Source organism: Sciurus vulgaris (assembly GCF_902686455.1).
Source record: "Sciurus vulgaris genome assembly, chromosome: 4".
NCBI lineage: Eukaryota > Metazoa > Chordata > Mammalia > Rodentia > Sciuridae > Sciurus > Sciurus vulgaris.
The window spans coordinates 137,660,330-137,677,638 of NC_136464.1; the positions used below are offsets into that span (position 1 = coordinate 137,660,330).

Here is a 17,309-nt window from a genome sequence, read left to right on the forward strand (position 1 = left end):
AAAGAAAAACATAAAAGATGATAAAGAACAAGAATTCCGTTGGGTGAATTTTCTTTCAGATAGTTTATTTGGTTTTTCTTATTACTTTCTACGGTAATTCTGATTGCATTTTAAAAGTTCTCAAGAAACATCTAAGTGAATCAGATACAAAAGGAATTTTTCAAAGAAGTTACCCTAAAGCTGTTTCTCCTCCCAATTCTCCTTGTCATGTACCACAGTCAACCAGTCAGCTGACTTGTTCATATTCATGCATTTTCAGGGTTTAACCTCTTCAATGCACCAGGAAGCCAGGCACAGCCATCAAAGTATCATTGTTCTGCCCAAAATCTGTACTGTCCTCAGAGATGACACTTTCTGTTGGTGGTTGAAAATGGTCGATGTTGCGTAATACACACTATGCAAAATGTGCCCAGTCCCCAGCGCAGCCTGCTTGCCATTCTCCAGAGGTTACACTTCGTGAAGCTCATGCCAGAACGTTCTGCTTCTGCAGAGTGCTTAAATGCTCTTAGCAGGAAGAAAGGATAGGATCTGTTCCCCATTGAGATTCTGCAAATAAGTAGTTTGCAGAAAGTGAAACCTCTCCAGTCAGCAATCTGTGCTTGGGAGTGAGTCCTTGACCCACAGGAATTTGTTAAAATTACTTTCAAACTCTTCATTTTTTAAAAGTTTTCCTCTTGTGGTTGCAGAGAGTTATTTCATTTGATGCATCACTAGCTGTCTCCCCTGCTTTTTTTACCCAGGGCTGCATGCTGCACTTTGTCTTCCAAATAAAGACTGTCATGGCCATAGCCTTTGTCAACAACCCACCCAGCAGGGCCGGAAGTATTTGCACCTTCTGGTGAACCTGATCAAGTTCATCTTCCATCAATTCAGTTCTGAGCTCAGCCCCTAAATTAAATTTAAAAAGCAAGCTTCTGCAGGCCTGAGCCTAACAGGGCTTTGTCCTTTGTGTAGTTTGAGTCCTGATGTTAGACAACATTTGCAAATGACCCGTGATCAATTTCTCTCTTTGGATTCATCTCTAGGCTCTTCATTTCTGGCCCCCTTCCTGGTAGCTTCTTCCCTGGCCCCTTGGAACAACAACTGACATTTATATACCAGCATTTACAAAGTGTTTCCACACACGACATGAGGGAAAATAGACAAATCACTTGCTATGAGCCAGGCACTGGGCAAGACACTTCACAAGAATTACTATAGCTGATCTTCAGAACTCTCTGTGGGGTTTTTCTATTCCCATTTTACATGTGAAAAGAAAATGAAATATGCATCTCCTATATGAAATTTTATCTCATGATTTTTGCACAAGCTTTATCAAAATGTATCATTCCATCATCCCACTATCTGTTTCCTAAGATTTGTGATGGTCAGAATCCATCTAGGTATTTATGATTCTTTCTCTTTTGTAATTGTCTTATTCATAACTAATTCAACAATTTTTTTTAAAAAAATATTGAGTCCATTTGCAGCATTCAATTTCATGTTTATGAAAACATCTTTCTTTTGAAGCATGTATTTCAAGGGTCTACATAATGATAACTTAAGACATGCAAGTGTTGTATAGCAAGTTTAAATGGCATAAGTGGGTTGGGGGAGAGCCCAGCTGACATTTCATAAGACAAATTTCAATGAGTGGGTGCAGGAGTGGGGGTGCATACTAGAGGGTACCTTTGCAACCTCAAGTCTCAGTCTGAGCATTTTAGAAAGCAGAGATTAGAGGTTTTACTGATTGACGTGTATGGCATGACAATGCCCTTTTCTCATGCGTATGCTTTTATTATTATGAAAAAAGCAACTTAAATAGACAGAGAGTCTATTCTTTAAATTTGTACAGATTCATTCTTTTAGTTTCATTCATCCCAGGCTACTCTGGGGGTACAGTTACCCTCAGAATCTGTGGATTCTGCATCCATGAGTTCAACCACCCCAAACAGAAAATATTCAGGAAAAAAAAAAATTGTGTCTGTACTGAATATGTATAGACTTATTTTTCTTGTCATTATTCCCTCACCAATACAGTATAACAACAATTTACATAGCATTTACATTGTAATGGGTATTACATGTGATCTAGTGATGGATTAACCTACATGGGAGTGAGTGAAAACCCTATCCTGCTGTTTTACGTAAGAGATTTCAGCATCCATAGATTTTGCCCTCCTAGGGGTTCCTGGAACCAATCTACCATGGATTCTGAGGCAGGACTGTGAAATGGAGGAACACTGGTAGGGATAGTAGGATACAGTCCCTGGGAAAGGCTGAGGGCATGTGTGAGGTGTTTTGTTTTGCTTTGTTGGGGTTTTTGTTTGTTTGTTTTAGTGTTAGGCATAGACTGTGACAAGTTAAGTCTATATGGAGGCAAGACCCAAAGTTATTAAGTTATTTCCTAGTAGATGAAGTACAAAATATTGAGAGTTCTCTGTGACCTGGGTGCTTTGTGACTGAAATGCATTCATTCTTCTTTTTATTCAACAAAATTTACGGAGCACCTTCTATCTTTTAAGTGAGGTGGATACAGTAGTAAACAAAATCAGACGTGGTCTGTCGTTCCTGATAGTTTTCAGACCTTTAATGGACTCCTCAGAGAAACAAAAAATAAATTGTAACTACAACTAGTGCTGTGCCAGAGAGCTAGTTGGTCCTTCAATTTAATATAGTCAGTAAGGTCAGCAGAGAATAGGAAATGGCACTTAGATAAGATGGCGGCATAGGAGCCAGCTAGGTTATCAGGGAAAGACATGTGTTCAGGAAGAGGGAACAATGTGTAAAAAGACCCTGCTGTAGATGTGACAGCAACTTCAAAGCAAAAGGGTTATCAGTGAAGATAATAAAGCATCTTTAGTCAGAAGGGATAACCCCAGAATACTGGGTTTGGAAATGGGCAGCTGACAAGTTGAAAGGGGAAGCTTGCAGACTTTCGTCTGATGATGTCTGGCACATCAAAATAAAGTAGTAGCATCAAATGCCTTCAAGAGAGATGTGTGTGAAGAATTTAACTCAGGGGATCCAACTCCTAAGGCACTAAGGTGAGATGGGAGTTTGTGCAGGGAATGAGAATGACCACATGGGTCCAGCGAAAGGTCTCAAGGCTGCATGCCAAGGACCCTGAGTCATAACCTTGGCTGTTGAATGGCAGTTGTGGGACAGTTGGGGAATCATTAGATTCTGATCAAAGTCCTGATCTGAATTGTGACTCTGTCTCTCACTAGTATATAACCTTGATAAAATGTCACAAATAATATTAACCTCAGTTGTTCTCTTTATTCAGACATAATAATCATTTCCTTGTAGAAGTGTAAGGATTAAATGAGATAATATATGTAAAACGCTTAGTCCCAGCAGATGATGTTGGTACTCTACTCATTATCTTATAACTGCCAGTGTTCCCTGACAGATTCACAATGCTACTACATATATTTTGTGCTCAGGACATTTTCTGCAACAATGTTTTTTTTTTTTTTTTTTTTTTTTTTTGGTACCAGGGATTGAACTCAGGGTCACTCAACCACTGAGCCACATCCCCAGCCCTATTTTGTATCTTATTTAGAGACAGGGTTTCACTGAGGTGCTTAGCGCTTTTCTTTTGCTGAGGCTGGCTTTGAACTTATGATCCTTCTGCCTCAGACTCCAGAGCCACTGGGATTACAGGTGTGCACCATCACGCCTGGCTTCTCCAAAAATCTTGAAAAGTCACTATCCCATGCAAAATCAACATCTGCCTGCCTTCTACAGCAGCCATTAGGCAATGACTCAGGAATTGTTTCAGTCTCCTCACTCTTTACATAAAGTAATTATGATGTTTGGGTTTTACTTCTTTTCTCAGATTTTCCCATAGGATAAAGCTCCATGCATCCAAATGAAATACATCACTTGTATTCAAATCTTTACCTCATATCTCAAGTTTTGCTCCCAGCCCAAACTTAGACATTATATGGCATCATCATATTGCAAATGCTTAATGAAGATTTGATAAATTAACAATTATTATACTATTATTACTATTATACTTATTTAAAATAAGTTTTCTGGTAGAACTCTAAAGATTGCTTTAGCACAAAACTTGAAATAGAAAAGATTATTATTCCCTAGTATTTATAGAAGGATAGTCATATAGGTTGAATGAAAGGTAACTGGATCCAAAGGAAAAGTCATCTGGACTATTAAGAAAGTCAAGCAAAAACCTGAAGATTGTAGCCGATGTTGTCCATAAATTATCTGAAGGAGCTTAAAGGAACTTCAAACAGCAAAATAATGGTGCTTCCCCTAGGAGACCGTCAGATTCCTGTTACTACTCCAGACTTGGTAGGAACTGGCCCCTCCTCCTGTCTTCCAATATTTCAGAATATTCAACCATATAAAACTGCAATATATAAAGGAAGCTTCCATCATAGAATTTAGGTGCACCCACGGCACTGGTGTCAAAGCATGCCTTAGCTAATTAAGAAGAGGAAAACTATGAATTTCTAAGGATTTGTCACACTGATGAGAAGATTATGTTCCCAGTCAACTACCTTGGCAATGTCAAGCCTCTCTTGGGGATAGGATAGTTGATAATGGCAGCAAACTCTAGACATGAACAAAAGGGAGTGACCAGTGCAAACCTACACCGAGTGGGCCAAGTCACTTCAGGACCTTCATCATGAGCTTAAGTCACTGGATATGGAATAGAACACATTTCATGAGTATTTTTGTGCACATTCAAGTCAAAAGAATAAACTAACTCTCAGACCTTAATCTTCAAAAATAATAATTTTCATCACCACTTAATAAGAAATAGATGGTGCAAAAAGACCATATTATCAGTGCCACAGTATGCAATCAGCAAAATAACAGACTATGGGAATCGCTGATAGAAAGACAATCGTTTGTTCTGAAAAATAGAAGACAGAGAGGTGAAATGTGTATGTAGGTGGAAAAGGGAACCTATAGATTAGAGGATACTTAAGGAAACATATGAGAAAATAATAATTTTCACTGTTTACTCTGTGGTAGACTCTGGGTAGAATATTTTATGTGCAATATTTTATTTATTCTTATAAACATCCTCTGATGTTAACTGTGGTTGTATAGCAAATCACTTTAAAACTTGGTATCTTAGCATAATAACCACTTATTATATATCCCATGAGTCTGGGGCCTAGCTATTCTGGACCACCTGATCTCAGCTGGGCTTGCTCACATGCCTGGGGCCTTGGCTAGGACAGCTGGGTTGACTTGGCGCTGCTCCATCTGGTCTCTCATTCTCCGGGAGGCTAGTCCAGGCTTGATCTCATGGTGCAGGCAGGGTTCCAAGAGAATGGAAGATGGGCTTTGAACTGACACATCTTTTGTTCTACCATAATGTGTTGCCAAAGCAAGACACGAGATTAACCCTGATTCAGGAAGTAAGAGGGGAAAGATTCCATCTCTCAATGGGAAAGGCTTACAAAGCCATTATTGTAAAGAGGATAGATATGGGGAAGAGTGAAGAATTCTGGTCATTTTTCAATCAGCATACATCTGGTAGTAAGTGTGATAGATTTGTTCATTTTGTAAAAAGAAACAAAATACAGTAGATCTGTGGAAATTTTGAGCTCTACAGGCCTTTGCATGCAGTCAGAGCAGGGATAGGCTTAGAATTTCTCAAGACTCTCCTCTTCATGCAACTCTTCATTTTACTAATGAGATTTTCTCTTTGTTCCTCTGGTAAGTCTCCACTTAACCTCTGAAGGCTTTCTACATTTCTATAGCACTCTCAAATTCTTCATCCATTGCTCCAATTGTATAGTACAGTATTTATTTGTTAAATTTCCCAACTTCCTTCGAAAGGGATCCTTCTGAGGGCTGCAAGTGCCTTCCTCTTTATTATACCACATGCACATTTATTGGCAGTGGCTGGTAGAGTTGCCACACAAAGGACATGGTATTATTTGCTGCATGAATTAAAATTAAGGAAAATACAAATGAAAATAAGGGAAGTCGCTGTGTGACTGAGAACACACAGGCACAGATAACTCATAATTCCAAAGAAGAGATGGGAATTCCCTGTGACAGAGAAATCCCTGCTGTAAATTCTGGGTAGCACACAGCCAGTCCATTTCTTTCTCTTTCTCCTTGGAAGTCTCTCTACTACCTCGAGAACCATAGCATTTTAGCACCCTAAAAAAAAAAAAAGAAAAAGAAAAAGAAAAAAGAAAGCAGTCATTTGTCTGCAGGCTCCTGTACAATTGAAAGCTAAAAGTCTATCAGAGGGTTCTAAACAAGGGTGCATTTCTTGATTGGATTTCTGTCTACCACAGAGCTTGGAAATAAATTGTCCCCAATTTTTGGTGAGGAATACAGATCTGCTGGGTCATTTTCTTTTAAGCCATGTTTCCAATCACTCACTAATTATTTTCTCCAATTCCTACCTAATAAAACTTTATTTGGATCAGAATTAAATAGTTACAGTTATTGGAACTAGATCTGGAAAATATTGGATTGTTAGAGAATATATTAGAAGACATCAGGGTTGCCTTGTTAGATATGACTAGCCTACACAATTAATTTCAATTTAAAATACACTGAAAGTTAAGACCATTTTTTTAAAAAGATAAAAAACATGTGATACAGTTATTTTTTTTCCTGCAACCTTTTTTATTGTAGTATTTTAAAACTGAGCGAAAACTACATTGGGTTCCATGTGATTCATTAAAAGTTTTAAACTTGCTGATTACACATTTTATAAGATAAAATTTGACATAAGTTTTAAGACACTAAGAAATCCAGCAATTTATCATGTCATTCGACTCTGAGAAGTTAGTACGATTCTATAGGAATAAAACAAATAAATAAACACACAAAACATTTGACCAGCAACATAGGAATTTATTTATAGCTGTCCTTTCAGATGTTCAGAAAAGTGAACACTAAGAATGCTTGTTGCAGTATTTATAATAAAATATTAGGAAAAACACAAACATTCAATTAAAGGCTGGTTAACACAGCAACACACACAATCACAAACATTAATTAAGTGTAAAAATAAAAAGGAAAGAAAAAAGCAATGAACAACATATTTGCATATTAAAACTAGTATTACTTTAATTGGTACAGATCTTAGTGTTCTCTAGAAGGGTACACCAGAAAATAAGAATGATTTTTCTCTGGGTAAGAAACTGATCTATGGAACAATAGCAAGAGAGTTACTGTTTAGTTTTTTTTTTTATGTCTTTTAAATTATTTACCTTTTCTTGCATTAGCTAGTCAAGAGCAAATTACTAATGCTCAAAACAAAAACAAAAGCAAAACTTCTATCTGTAGAAAACAATATTAATGCAAAGACTTAATGACAGTCAATATTTCAAATAGAGACAAACTAGAAGTTAAAAAAAAATGAACAGCCCTTCAACGTATATATACAAGTTACAAGAATAAGTCTCAGTGTCTCTAAGATATCTGGTTATAACTCAAGAACTAGTTTCAGTGAAAAATCACACTTTCACTAAGGTCAAGCATATGGTTCGCATCCTACCCTAAAAGAAATCTTCCATCCTAATCAGGAACAGAAAAGGACACACACACACACACATGCACACACAAGAAAGTCAAGAAGTGTCACATGCTTAATAAAATGGAGGTATTTCTTGTCTATTTTGGAGCAAAGGAATACTCAAGATTATTAAATGGAGATTACATGGCTTGGAGAAGAGAGACAAAAATAATAAGAACTGTGTTTAGTAGAACAACTAATTTTGCACAAAAATACTAGTTTGCTCTTCAGAGTAAATGAAACAGTTAATCAGAAGAACCTTCAGGACAGGATTTCCATTTCTCATAATGACAGATTAGATGGTACCTAGTCAATTCTTCTGGTGACATCAACTATAAAAGCTGAATAAAATACAAAACAACAACAAAAACCACTTTAAGGGCATCAGTGAACAGATACACACACACACACACACACACACACACACACGCACACGCACACACACACACAAAGGTGCTACAATCCCAAAAAGAAGGGAAAATGAACTGAGTTGAACCCAATTCTTTAGCCACTTTTTCCCCTAAAGATGTAAGTTGATTTCTCAGTGGCACAGGTAAGGCTGCCCAGCAGAAAGCAGTAGCTCAGAGTTTTACCTTTTCTCTTGGAATGGGAGGAAGTTGAAGTTCTAAGTTCTTAAAACAACCAGGTGGAGGAACCAAGACCTTAGGGAAAAAGATGGCCTCAAAGGAATCCTCGCTTTCATTCTTTTCCTCCTTGATCATGCGAGTAGTGAGAGACCACTAAACTAAGCAGATAAAACCAGGTAGGAAGCTCAAAGCTTAAACCAGAGCTTTCTCAGGAGTCTCATAGTGACAGGCAAATGAGAAATGGTGATCAGAGAACCCCATCCATGAGGCACCTCTGTAACCTCCCCAGGTTTTCAGCTAAGCACAGTAACAGCGGACGGAGCCCAGGAGAAAAGGTGCATGGGAAATAGGCAAGCACCACAAAGGCTGAAAACTTGAATGAGATCACTGCAGTCCCTATTATACTAGCTATTTAATTTTAATGGAAACTTAATACTTCATGGAGAAAAATAACATACTACACTTCTAAAATTTTTAGTAACTATTACTAAGATTTATTTAAAAAAAAAATACCAGAAATGTCAAGAGACAAGACTGACCAAAAATTTTCAAAAATTCAGATAAGAGGAAATAGGAAATCTCTATAATCATTTATTAAAGAATTTAAATGTGTGATAGTGCATCTTCTTGCAAAAAAAAAAAAAAAGTGTGAGTTTTGATATCTCTAATTAGCTTTCTCACATTTGGTCAGTTTTAGAACCCAGATAAGACTGTAATCTCTAGTTTGTACCCGTAGTTCCATGGAGAATTTCCAAGGGAAATTTGGAAATTTGTTGGAGTTTTCTGGGCTGCCACCCTACTTTTCTCATGCAATATCTCATTTCATTGCCACAACCTGCAAATTTTCTTTAAATGAATGCACTTGAACAAATGGTAGTATTTTTGCTTGCTTTGATACAATTTTGAGTATATTGACATATATTAGAGTGGCTAAATTTTAAAAGACAGACAATACTAAGTACTGACAAGGATGACAAGAATGGGAAACAATCAGAAATTCTCATGCTGTTCTGGTGAAAGTGGAAATGGACAAAATCTCTTTGAAAATGTTGCACAAGATAACCTGAAGCTGAACTAGTCTACACTGATGCCATGTTTGCATTTCTTGTATAACCAAGATAAAGAATACTTATGTCCACCAGAACCCACATGAGAATATTCAGAGAAGAATTGCTTTTTACCAAATCACAAAGGGGAAACAATCCAAGTACCTATCAATGTAAATTATAAATACAGCAAGTTACACTCATATAATAGAATCTGTATGAATACAGAAGAAATTACTTCTAAATATTGAAAAATTGTTTTTAAGTCAGAAAATGAAAGTAGACAAGCTGTATGACCCATTTCAATAAAGTTTAAAAAATACATTCAAATGTATCTACAGTTGCAATGAGTTAAGCAAACTGTACTGATAAAGGACAGAGTCCCGACAAGTCATCGCTCTCTTCAGTCATCAACCACAAGTTCAGAGGAACCAGGGCTACTCTAACTTCAGAACAACTGGCTACAAATTCATGGGTCTCCATAGTTAACCTCAGATTTTGCAATTTGCTAGGACCCACAGAACTCAGGAAAGAGCACATGTTTATATTTTTATTAAAAGAAGGGGCACAAATTAGAATTGGCAAAGGAAAAGTAACATGAGGAGGAATCTGGAAGGGAATGAGAAGCCTCCTTATTCACTGAGACTCTTTGCAGTCCTGGAATAGGTGTATGAGAATATACAGGGTGTATGGCCAGCCAGAGAGGCTCACTGCAACATTTGATGTTTGGAGTATTTAGTAGGACATGATACCAGATGGCCTATATGGTTGACCTTTAATCTCAGCCAGTCCTGCAGGTTTGAGTTGATATCTTTAGTCTCCAGTTTTTCACAGAAATCAAAACTAGATGAAACAGACACTATTATCTTATGTACATATATGACTGCATGACCTATGTGACTCTATAACATGTACAATCAGAAAAAGAAATTATACCCCATTTATATATGATATATTAAAGTGCATAAATGTATTCTACAGTCATGTATAAGAAATTAGAACAAATTTTTAAAACTGATCTCTGTCCCTAAACCTCACCATAAATCAGATTGTCTGACTTTACTGTGACCAAAGTCCAAGGGCAAGTCATGCCCCTGCTCTCAGACAAATCATCCAGGGCCCTGCAGAACATCTTGGTGAGTAGCTAAAATAAATTCCAGACCTCTTTTTGGGTGAGATTTGCTCTTCACTACCAAACATTGATGGCATTCAGAATAGAAGTTACCTTTAAGGGCATGTAATAACCAGGAAGATGCAGCATGCTGATTCTAGGTTCTGGTAAGGTTCTTATTCATTGACCTGGCAGTAGTTACTCAGGTCTGTTTATCTTGCAATATTCATGGAACTGTACTTTTATAATTTGTGTGCTTTTCTGTATGTGGCTTATATGTCAAGAAAAATATATACTTCGTGGGGAAAAAAAATTAAACCAGAGATGCTACTCAGTCAGAGTAGATATTTAATAATATGAAACAGGGAGTGTTATACAATTCATGACTTCTACTCAGTGGGGAAGCACTTTTCAGGTTGAACTCAACATAGAAGCTGCACAATTCCTGCCAAAGAAACAGCTGCAGTGAAACCCTTCCTGCTGCTAAGGTGCTGAAAGACCATTTCAACCCCAAATTGTACAGGTCATGGGTGCTGTGTGGCCCAGAAAATATTAATGAAGGAAAGAAAGTTAGGGTGAGAAAGGAAGAGAAGGGGGAAGAAAGGAAAGAAGGAGTGGGGGAGGAAGAAAAGAGAAGGACCAGGTAGAAATATTTCTTTAACTGAATATTCACTGATGTCTTAGTTTCCCAGAAAAGTCTCTGATACAAGGATTTATGTGTAAGTGATGTATTAAGGAAAGGTTTCTTGGAGGAAGAGTAAAGGAATGTGAACACAGGATAGCAAAGTGAAAGAAGCCAAGCAAACTGTGATTTTTAGACAACATACCAGGCTCAAACTAAGCCCACATGGGAGCTCTAAAGTGTAGATTATACCTTAGTATTTGTCTGAACTTGAGGCAAAGCAGCTGGATTTCAATACTCCTATAACCCACCTTTGCTAGGGACCACATCATGTAACCCCCCAGGCATTTCCAACCCTGTACGTGCTGGCAAAAAGGCTCTAGTACTTTCCTCGTGAGGTGGTCCACACCTTTAATCCTAGCAACTCCAGATGCTGAAGGAGGAGGATCACAAACTTCAGGCCAGCTTCAGCACATAGAGAGAACCTGTTTCAAAATAAAAAGCAAAAGGACTGGGGATGGGATGTAGGTCAATGGTAAAGCATCCCTGGGTCAATACCCAGTACCAAAAGAAAACAAAACAAAACGGGCCTGCTGCGCTCGGCTCCCAACCTACCAACACAGGGCTCCCCGGGCTCCTCCATCTTGAGACACTGCCACCTCTGCCATATCCCCCTCCATGTGGTAGCCTCCACCTGGGGTCACCAGACAGGGCCACAGCTTCCTGCCACAGCACCACAGGCCACAGCATTGCATCTCCAAACAGGCTGTCCAATGTCACCACACAACCTGCCATCACTCCACCATCTCTGAAAGTGGTCACCTCCATCTTGGGACACCTTCACAGCCATCTCGGGTTATCTCCACTACCGCTCTCACCCCCCACCCCCACCTTTAGTTGGGGCAACTACCATCTTGGGACAAAGGCTGGGGCCTGGAAGCCCATTATCAAGGTACCTACAATCTCCCAGCCCCGTGGACCCCAGGCACCAACCCAGCCCGCAGTTCTCGACACTTGGTCCTGTTCTGCCCGATACAGGACAGCTCTCCACAACAGGCACACAGGTCCCAGCACCCAGCCCTTAGGACCTCCAGAGGGAGAAGTTCCAGACTAGGAAGTCGAAAGGGCAGGAGTGGGAAAGATACAGTTTAAAGACTAAAGTAGAGATCAGGAATAGTGGAGTCCACATATAGAGAATATTCCATCCATCAACAAGCAAATATACTTTCTTCTCAGCAGCACATGGATCTTTCTCTAAAATAGACCACACAGTATGCCACAAAGCAAGTCTTAGCAAATTCAAAAAATAGATACTACTCTGATCATAATGGAATGTAATTAGAAATGAATGATAAAATGAAAAATAGAAGCTACTTGAACACCTGAAGACTAAATAATATGCTATTGAATGAAAAATGGGTAGCAGAAGATATCAGGGAGGAGATAATGAAAACTTCAAATTATTCCATGAAATAGAAAAGGAGGGAACCCTTCAAAACTTATTCTATGAGGCTAGTATCATCCTGATAGCCAAACCAGACAAAGACACATCAAGGAAAGAAAACCAGACCAATAACTCTGATGAACATAGGTGCAAACATTCCCGATAAAATTCTGGTAAATTGCATACAAAAATATATTAAAAAGATAGTGCACCATGATGGAGTGTGCCTAGGGATGAAAATTTGGTTCAACATCCAGAAACCAATAAATGTAATTCATCATATCAATACACTTAAACATAAGAACCATATGACCATTTCAATAGATGCAGAAAAAGCATTTGATAAAATACAGCACTGCTTCATGTTCAAAACACTAGAAAACTAGGGATAATAGGAACATACCTCAACATTGTAAAAGCTATCTGTACTAAGTCCAAGGCCAATATCATTCTAAATGGAGAAAAACTGAAAGCATTTCCTCAAACAACTGGAACAAGACAGGGATGCCCTCTTTCACCACTTCTATTCAACACAGTCCTTGAAACTCTAGCCAGAGCAATTAGACAGACAAAAGAAATTAAAGGGATAGGAATAGGAAAAGAAGAACTTAAGCTGTCACTATTTGCTGATGACATGATTCTATATTTAGAGGATCCAAAAAATTCCACCAGAAAACCTCTAGAACTAATAAATGAATTCAGCAAAGTAGCAGGATATAAAATCAACTCCCATAAATCAAATGCATTTCTTTAACTCAGTGATGAATCCACTGGAAGATAAATTAGGAAAACAACTCCATTTACCATAACAATAAATAAATAAATAAATAATAAATAAATAAAAGACTTGAGAATCAACCTAACAAAAAAGGTGAAAGACCTCTACAATGAAAACTGTAGAACGCTAAAGAAAGAAATTAAAGAAGACCTTAGAAGATGGAATGCTCTCCCTTGTTCTTGGATAAGCATAATTAATATTGTCAAAATGGCCATACTACCAGAAGCATTAATGCAGACTTAATGCAATTCCAAATAAAATCCCAATGATGATCCTCATAGAAATAGAAAAAAACATCATGAAATTCATTTGGAAAAATAAGAGACCCAGAATAGCCAAGCAATCCTTAGCAGGAAAAGTGAAGCAGGAGGCATCATAATACCAGATTTTAAACTATACTACAGAGCCATAGTAACAAAAACAGCATGGTATTTGCACCAAAATAGACACATAAACCAATGGTACAGAATAGAAGACACAGAGACAAACCCCCCATGAATACACTTATCTCATACTAGACCAAGGAGCCAAAAACATTCATTGGAAAAAGATATCCTCTTCAACAAATGGTACTGGGAAAAATGGAAATCCATATGTAGCAAAATGAAATTAAACTCATCTCTCACCTTGCACAAAACTCAAAATGGATCAAGGACAGAGGCACTAAAACAGAGACCCTGTGCCTAATAGGAAAAAAAAAAAAAAAAAAAAAAAAGCAGGCCCAAATCTTCATCTTGTCTGCTTAAGACCTGAATTCCTTAGCAAGACTCCTAAAGCAAAAGAAATAAAATCAAGACTCAATAAATCAGATGGATTAAATATAAAAAGCTTCTTCTCAGCAAAGAAAGCAATCAATAACATGAAGAGAGAGCCTACAGAATGGGAGAAAATCTTTACCTCATGCACATCAGATAGAGCACTTATCTCCAGTATACATAAAAACTCAAAAAAAAAAAAAAAACCAACAAATATCCCAATCAATAAATGGGCTAAGGAACTGAACAGACACTTCACAGAAGATGATACACATTCAGTCACCAAATATGTGAAAAAATATCCAACATCTCTAGCAATTAGAGAAATGCAAATCAAAACTACTCTAAGACTTCATCTCACTCCAGTCAGAATGACAATTATCAAGAATACAAGCAACAGTAAGTGTTGTTGGCAAAGATGTGTGGAAAAAGGTACACTCATTCACTGTTGGTGAGACTGCAAATTGGTACAACCATTCTGGAAAGCAGTATGGAATGAAACCATCATTTGATCCAGTTATCCCACTCCTTGGTCTATACCCAAAGGATTTAAAATCAGAGTACTACAATAATGCAGCCACATCAGTGTTTATAGCTGCTCAATTCACAATAGCTAAACTGTGGAACCAACCTAGATGCCCTTCAGTAGATGAATAGATAAAGAAACAGTGGTGTGTATATACAGGATGGAATATTACTCAGCCTTAAAGAAGAATAAAATTATGATATTTGCAGGTAAATGGATGGAGTTGCAGAATATCACACTAAATAAAGTAAGCCAATCCCCAAAACCAAAGGCCAAATGTTTTCTCTGATCCATAATGAGGGGTGGTGGGCAAGGGAAGAATGGAGGAATTCTGGATAGGGCAGAATGGAGGGAGAAGTAGAGAGGGAGTATGGGGATCAAAAAGATGATGGAATGAAACAGACATTATTATCATAGGTATATGTATGATCACCGAATGGTATGACTGCAACCAGTGAAATGAAAAGTTGTGCTCCATTTGTGTTCAATTAGTTGAAATGCATTCTGCTGTCATGTATAACTAATTAGAATAAATTTTAAAATCTTTAATGGGGGAGGTCTTTAGTATTTTGAATAAAGTCCTCCAAGGAGAATTGCCAATGTGAGCTATTAGCAACTAAAGTATGGGGAAGTAGAGAGAGAAGCTTACAAAGATTCTGAGGGAATTTATGAAGAAGTAGCTATCTATATTCATTACACTTATATTAGAAATTAATACAAAAAATATGCTACACATTTTTTACACTTCTATGTATCCCTCCTTGGTTGTTAAACCTTTAGTATACCACATTCAATTATTCTTCACAATATGATAGGCATCATTCTCAGTCAACATTTTCTAATGTTCTAGGATCCTAATGTTCTAGGATCAAAACTTTTAAATTATTGCTAAAAATGTTTTACTCATATTTCCAAACCCAAATTCCACTCAACAATTCAATCTCTAGATTTTAGGGTTCAGAGAAAGAAGATAGGAATGTAAAATGCTCCTGACCTGAATGTAAACTAACACAATCTTTATGGAAAACAGTATGGGGGTTGCTCATAAAATTAAAAATAGAAGGATTAGATGATACAAGGATCTTACTTTACTACCTAATTCTTTAAGAAAATTGTGAAGAGAGGTGACAGAGGATGGCAGAGCAGTGACTGAGATTGGGGGTCTCTGATGACCTCATGGTTGTGGCATGTCTTGTGCCTGGGAATGCTTCTGTGCAAGGGCACAGGAGGCTTAGCTGCTGTGGCAATGCCCTGCATGAGGAGGCTCTGTGCAACATTCCTATCAGCTCTGACCTTGATCTCAGGCACACAGCCCCTGGAAATAGAGGAATTCTTATGCTAGACAACCCCACAATGTTTCACCAGCTATGCTTCTCTAGTTCCTGCCTGCCTTTTAGTAACTTTTAACAATGGACTTTCTCAAGAGCTACACAAAGTTCCTAACATTGCAATTTGCAACTATGGATTGCAACTGTGGAAAGCGACATAGATATCCTAGTTTCTGTAACTTTCCTAAATACAAAGAATAATGGTTGCACAGTCTTTAGCCTGAGAATGAGACATATATAAATAAAGATTGTTGATGTAACTCTCCATTAAAGAGCAGAGCTCCACCTGATCCCAGCTTAATCTTCAATATCTGTCTGTGAATCTTTATTTTCCAATCCCCTTCACCTCTCTCGCCAAACCCGTCCAGCATGCTGGACGTGGCAGAAAATGTCATCAAATATTAAACAATAGTAAATATTCTACACTTTGCAGTTCATATGGTCTCTGTTACATACATCTTGTCTCTGCCCTGGTAACAGGAAAGCAGCCGCTAACAACACGTAAAACAATGTGCTTTACCATATTCCAGTAAAACTTCATTTACAAAAATAGTCATTGGCGGGATTTGAACTGTGGCTTGACCTGTGGTTGCTGACTTCTGTGGCATTTATATAACATGCTCTGCTTAGATCTGAAAAAACTGAAACATTGCTTTTGAGAAGTTTCTGCTGAATCAGCTTTGCCAAGCATATAGATTAACCAGCGGTGAGTGGTTTGAGAATTGCATTTCCCATGACTTCAGTTTCTTCATTTGTAAATGCAACTACTCCTTACCTAGAACTATGTAGTCACATAAAAGACATTCACCCACAGAGAGTGGATGAAGAACACTTTTGATGAACTTACTTTGGCAAGTTCTGCTCAAATGTACTTTTCTATAGAGTGCATTTTTTTCACATTTTATTGTAACATTTACCACACTGTCTTATAAATTGTAATTTGATTTATTCTTTAGAATATATATTCTTGAAGGGTGAAGTCTATGTATATTTACCTTTGTATCACTAGAATCTGGCCCAACTTCTTCCTTGCGCATCACCTTCTAGATGAATGATCACATAGCTCATAGCCCGCCTCGACGGGCCTGAGGCTTTTCCAAGCACTGTAAAGTGAGGAGTACTTCCACCCCACAGGATTTATTCTTGACAAATAAAAATTGTGTGTTTTTATGGTGTGCAACATAATGATTTGATATATGTAGCCACTGTGAAATGATTAAATCAAACCAACAAATCTCTCACCTCATATTTATCATTCTTTTCTGGTAAGAGCATTTAAGATCTAATCTTTTAGCAATTTTCAAGTATATAATAATACATTATTTTCAGTTACAGTCAGTTATATACATGTTATATAACAGATTTCCCAAACTTCTTGATCCTAAGTTAAAATTTGTATCCTTTGACCAACATCTGTCTTTGTCCTTCTCTCTCCCCATCAATACCTGGTAGCCTCCCTCTACTCTCTGCTTCTTTGTTTGACATTTTTAGATTCCACAGTTAAGTGAGATCAAGCAGTATTTATCTTTCTGTGCCTTGTTTATTTCACTTAACACAATGTCCTTCAAATTCATTCATGTTGTGGCAAATAACTGTATTTCA

At 37.6% G+C, this 17,309-nt stretch overlaps 1 long non-coding RNA gene across 1 annotated transcript in view; it reads right to left on the reverse strand.

Moving 5' to 3' along the window:
• Positions 1-6,050: 6,050 nt before the first annotated feature.
• LOC306659140 overlaps positions 6,051-17,309 on the reverse strand; it is a 56,347-nt gene continuing 45,088 nt past the window's right edge. The window contains exon 3 of the long non-coding RNA XR_013763226.1: positions 6,051-6,138. This is a non-coding gene — a long non-coding RNA (uncharacterized lncRNA). The remainder of the gene's footprint in view (positions 6,139-17,309) is intronic.